Source organism: Numenius arquata, chromosome 2, assembly GCF_964106895.1.
Source record: "Numenius arquata chromosome 2, bNumArq3.hap1.1, whole genome shotgun sequence".
Lineage (NCBI taxonomy): Eukaryota > Metazoa > Chordata > Aves > Charadriiformes > Scolopacidae > Numenius > Numenius arquata.
In genome coordinates this window covers 23,815,273-23,821,632 of record NC_133577.1, presented here as the reverse complement: position 1 = coordinate 23,821,632, position 6,360 = coordinate 23,815,273, and positions in this window count along the sequence as shown.

Sequence of the window (6,360 nt, the reverse complement as noted above, 5' to 3'; positions counted from 1 at the left end):
GGCCTATCTCTATGGTCCCAGAAGGGACGGCAGATTAACACCTCATCCCTGAAAAGCTACTCACCTATGCTGTATTTTCTGAAGGCAAGGAGCTACAAAGTTCTTCATACCCTGCATTCTGAAAAGACACTGAGTTGCAAACCTTCACATTTGCAAAGAAGAATACCTAGGAGTTGGAAACAAAGTGAAAGCTTCCTCCCTGCCTCCTGCCCTCTCTTCCTTCCTTCTTTCCTCCCTCCCCAAAGTAAAGTGGCATTTTGCTCTATTCCCACAGAAGTAAGTGAGAACTGGATTGGTTCTTGTGGTTTGCTTCGGTTATATTTGGGAAATTTTTTTTATCCATCTTCCTGTAGTATTACTCCCAGTAATAACACCAGGGCTTTAAAAAGACTAAAGGCTCCCAGGGTTGCAGCTGGTAGATTTTCATGCAGAAGCGACAGAGTATTTTCCCCACTACAGTAGATCCTCTTATCTGGTTCATTATCAGTAGAATCTCCTGTGCACTAAAATCCAGAGGCAGCAAAATAGGCATGTGCTTAGAGATAAGCTGATGTTTACATGATTTGCTAGATGAAGACCTACAGACAAAAGCTGTTATGGAGAAAATGTGATACCATATGGACATTCTCTCAATTGCCACATTTCTTCCAGATTTGTAAATGCTTTTCAGGTGGAAAGCTGGAGAACCATGGATTCCATACAGTTTAACAGTCCTTTTGCTTCCCTGTAGAGCCAGCGGTAAAATCTATTTAAGCTTTACCACCCGACTCTGAATCCTAGCAAGGGGGAGAGTTCAAAAAACCCACAGCTGAATGGAAAGTCCTAAATTTTTTTTAAAAAGGAAAGGAAATGGGGTCAACAAATGGGAAAGCCAACTGTTACTCGGAAATATTTTAATTCCAGTCTGTACAACAAATGCTCTTCAGCTACATGAAGCAGATAAAAAGTGACTGCAGATTTTGGTACTGTCCTGTCAAGTAGGTTAGCAAAATAAAGGCAGATGGGGAAGGATTATATCTAATTCTTTTTCCTAATTCATCTTTTCCTGCCCGTTCCACTGTACCCAGTCTAACTAGAGATTTAGTAGCTTAACTTCCCCTCTATAGCTCACAGTGACAAACTGCATAGTATAGGTTTGCAACTTCCCATCATTAGGAATGGTTAATTGGACACAACTGCTTTTCAACAGCTGCCTTTAAATGCTGCTTCTGAACAAAGGATGTTTACAGTGTAACAACAGTAGAACTCTAGCTTCATTTTTAAAGGAAACACCCTAAAAAGCCCAGGAATATCAGAGTGTTTCTGGTGAATGTAGCTGTCCTGACCAGTGAAAGAATTTCAGGCTGGAATCTCTTACCTAGATGTGGGTAATCTCACAGCACAATACTAACAGTACTGACCTAAAGATACCTTACCGTGTCTTTCCTGTGCTCTCTTTTCCTGTGTAGATAAAGAAAGGAAGCCGTGTAGCACAGCCCTGATAGTGCAGAGAGCGTGTAGTCCATGATCCAGTGTGAGAGGGCCCGCTCTGCCGCCACGGCTTCTTGTTCCCTGCCCGATTCTGTTCTTCCTCCTTCCCCACTCAATTATTTAAAGCTATTTTTTGAAAATTCCCACTGTTTTTTTTATGTCTGTTTTCAAATGCCTGGCTTGAGACACGCTAAGCCTGATCTTCCCAGGTGTTGATGATCAAAACCAGCTCCTTAGAGAGTCAATGGGGAACTGACAGTATTCGGCACCTTCCTAAGCCTAGGTTATAGTATCTTCAGGGAAATGGGGAAGAGTGCATCCAGCATAAGGTCTGTGCTGCCTCTCTGCTTCTCCTAATTGCTTTTACACCTCCCTCTGCACTAACACCTCTTGAAAATTCCAGATCTGGAATAGCCCCCCCCCCTTTTCTTTTTTTTTGGTGCTTTTATCATTCTTCTCTTAGAGTTTCTAAATTTCTTCAGTAAAAATCTTGGAAAATAACTTTCTTCCTACATCTTTCCTTTTATTTTCCTCTCCTCTCTTTTTCTCCACTATCACTTGCTTTGTTTTCACCAGAAAAAAAATTGGAAGGCACATGTCAGCGACAACAGCACCATCTTCTGTTCTGCAGAGATTATGAAGGCTTCACTCTCATGTTTCCATGTGTTCTTTGGAGATGGGTCTGGTTGAAAAATTTGGAGCTAGAGCTGGATCTGAACTAACTCTTCATGAGCCTGAACAAGTCTGAATGTACATGGGGAAGTACGAGTGCATGAAAAGCTAGAAAAACTTCAGCTCTTACAGCAATTATCTCCGTGATCCACCTTTACATTTGCCTTTTATTCTCCTCCTCACAAAAACTCAGTTGCAAAGCTTAGGCTACTTTGGCTTTCCTTCCGTGTGGCTTGACACATTGCCTGTTTCTGATTTTATTTATTTGTTTGTTTATTTATCACAATTAATGTTATCCTTATTCTCTACCAATAGTACTGCACTGATTGTCACTGGGGGAAATACGCAGCCCAAATAGATGACAAGATACACAGTGGCAGAGAATCAGCTTATCACTCCGCATAGAAGGCCATAGACCACAGAAGGTCATAGACCATGTGCTGCCTAAAAATTTGTGTCAGTGTGACAACAAAAGGGGTGTTTGGGGTATAAAAGAGGAAATGAGGTGGGAGTTAGCACGAGAAAAAAAGCAAAAAGCATGACATCTTACTTGAAAGTCTAATATAGGAACAATTAAGACTGGCAGCATGGGTAGGTCAGTGTGGAAGTCAATGTCTTGGTATTTGATAAAAGGATAGGGAAGGATAGGCTAATGGGCCTGGACAGGGAAAGGGAAAAGAAGCAGCATGTGTTTGATGTAGCACAGAGGAGGGAGCCAGCAGAGGGACATAAAGGGAGAAGTGGCAAGGTCACAACAGCAGGCTAAGAAATAGATCTTCACAATGGCAAGATCTAATTAGGGCAAGATTGCTTCTGTTAAGCCAGGGAAGGGGACGTGGATGTAGTATGATGACAGCCCAGACAATAATATTAAGTATGTGGGTACATAGGAATGGGCCTGTTTGGGGGAAATTCTACAGATAGAATTTGCAAGATCCAAGGTTTGTTCATATTTCACAATGGAGTTTGATGATAGAAACTTGGAGCCAGCTGCTCAGCAGGTAGCTTGTGGGCAGTGAAAGCTGACATACGGTAATAACAGCAGACATACTGTCAGTCAGATTGGGATATAAGAATCAGACTGGGATGCAAGTGTTGAAATTAACACTGAAATGGAACTGGAGAGGACAAACTCCAGGCTCACTGTAAGTGGGTAGTAAGTTCAGAAATTAAAGGGAGGAAGGAGAGAAGGTGATAGCTGGAGGGACAAGCTGAATCTAATTTTAAAATGGTAAAGATTAAGACATGCTTGCATTGTGACATGAAAGAGCCAGAAGAAAGGTTTAGAAGCGACGCAGGGTGAATGAAACAAGAACGAGAGAATCAGGAGATAACAGCACAGCCTCTTTGGAGAGATGTTGTGACCAGGTTTCCTGGCTGCCTATCGATTATTTCTGCTTTCAGTTTGAACACTTCTGCCTCTATCCCTCTTAGCAAGGGAGCTCAAGGACTTTAGGGCAAACTGCCAAAAATGAGGTGAGTTTATTCCTTCCCTTTCTCACCTCTTGTAACTCTCTTTTTCCTTATGCCCTGGCAGAGAGCAGAAGTTTCTCAGTAACTGCCCTTTCCTAGTCCTTCCACTTCCACCCAGCTTGTCCAGCTTCACCTGTTGCGTGAAGAGGCAAAATAGTTCTGGCAGAAAATAAACCCCCTTGCGTTCTAACACTCCTCACCGAGGTGGGAGGCTCGGGGCAGCTGGGTTTAAATTCTGAGTGATGCCCAATTCACCACTATCAGTCCAGTCGCGTTTAGTATATTAAACTATCCCGATTCTGGATACACTGACAGTGGACTGCACCTTCAGTCTAGTCGTGCTCACAAACTAGCACGGCCGCACCTTAGTGTCTGGTCGCGTTCAGTGAGAAACCGAAACGGCTAGCTACTTAAGCAGTGCAGTTTATTTAAGCAACAGATATAAAGGTTCTTTTGGTTTGCCAGTGATAAGTACAGTCTGCAAAGCACGTGCGAGTAAAAGAAAAAATGTTAATGGCACAAAGCGCGTGACAAAGTTACAAACAGTACAGCCTGGCTATAAATGTAACAGGTAACCCTCCAGAGAGATTTCTAAGTTCCCCGAGGAAGCACTCAGTATAGTCTAAGTCTTACCCACAGGCGTCCCTATGGGGGGGAAGAAAGGCTCAGCCCGTCGACTGGTCCCGGGAGTCAGAGGCAGTCCGTGATGGGGTCCTCCCTGACTTGTTTACGATGGTGTCTTCCCTAGCATCCCCCCTTTCTCGGGTTATTTTTATATTATTTTTTACCTTCAAGGTGGAGTTTGAGTGACTTTACTCATAAATACCTTTATTATGATTGGTGTAAAATTCTCTCGCCTCGCATTTAAAGGTATAGTTTACGAAAAATTCAGGGCGCAGACTCAAGGAGAAGTGGTCGCACCTTGGAGGCGGGTAGCCTTCGGGCTGGAGGTGTGTTTTGGCATTATAATGACATTATAATGAGCAAAGTTCGCACAAAGGACAGCATTTCATCAAAATTTGACAGACTGTTGGCTCAGGGTAGCAAGCATGCCGCTTACCACTTCCATAGGATCACTTTGTTCCCATTCTGCTGTGTAATCACAGAGCTTGGCCATGGAATCTTCACTCCACTCCATCCTCCGTGTTGCTTTTGCAAGCAATATTGTTCAGGGAGTCATAGATGTAGCGGATTCCTTGCATACCAGCTGCTGCTGTGTTCCACTCTGGAAATGTTTCGATTTTATACCTTTCCTTAATGTGTGAACAATGCTATATATTTCTAATAAAAATTATATTTTAGGAATTATTCCACATCACCTAAACCTAAAAGATACATATATGTCTGTACTTGGGCATGAACCTTTACCATAGTACCCGGTCACCTTTCCCCATGCATGCTCCCCACTGCAAGTGCTGTCTTGGAGTGAGATACGTGTAAAAGCCATGTGCGCTGCTGTTTTTTTGCACAACAGCACCAAGGAAACCTAGAAGAGGACATGAATATACCTAACTATCTGATAAAGCTTCTTTTATGGAACATATATGTGCTTTTCATTTCATTCTCCCTTTTTATTGTGGGATAGGGATGTGGTAGGAAATTTTCCACATGACTCTTTTTCAGAAATCCCCCATCTACTTCTCCTGCTCGCAGCGGGAGAGGAGGGAAAAGGCTGTTTCATGTACCTGGTCCCACTAGAGATGTTACACTACACAGACACACTCCAGTGGACTCCAGCAAGGAAAGAAAATGACGCTGCAGGGTCAGTTAAGCCCTACTCCTTATAAACTGTGTGGAATTGCCTGTTATTGTGCAGGTGGTAATACAGGACTCTAGGAGTTTACATGACAAGAACTGTATTTTGTGTGTTTCAAACCCACCATCAACACGAAACTTTTTAAAGACATATTTTTGGCCTGGGCTCTAATAGTTTAATGTGGTGGCTTAGCTCAGCAGTGGCTTTATGGCAACAGCATAAAACATACTTCCAAAATTGTAAGTGGCTTTTAAGTAATTGTCTGTAGTTTATACTGTAGTTTTGTCCATGATCCTTTTCCAATACAACCAACTGGTGGAATGATCATCCACGCATTGTTCCTCATACAGAATTGCCTGGTGGTGTGATCACAAGGGAAAACATTTACATCAGAACAAGTATACAATTTGTCTACTACAGAGTATGCAGTTAATTAAGGCAGTGATTTTTTAACTAGGCGTGTGAGGAAGGAACCTCAGTCCTCTTCTATTACTAAATTGGTGTACCATTATGGGTCCTCATGAAAACCAATAACCTCTTATCATTAAGTGTCTGAGGTGTAAAATCAGCCCTAACTTTGTCAGCTAGTTATCATGTGCTGGAAATCCAAATCATCAGCAAAGGTGCTGTTATAAAGTTCAGGTAAGAATCAACAATAATATGTGTTTCGCATCTTTGTCCTGCCTCCCATAGGCTCAGGAATAGTATTAAATGGCACAGAGACTCTGGTTAAGGGAGAGGAGTGTGTAGTAAGCCCAACGCCTGTTACAGGGAGTTGAGCAGCATTTTGTGGCCTATAGATAGTAGTGGCTTGTGAAGAGGACATGTCCAGACTGGCCATTTATTTGAGGGCTGTCTGCTATTGTGGTGGACTGGGTTTGATGCTTCAGGTAATTCCTCTTAGTATTAGGTTTTTAAAACAGAGTAATCTGATTGAGGGAGAATATATCATATGGCAGAAATAAAGCAAGCATCTGCGGGCTGTCCTC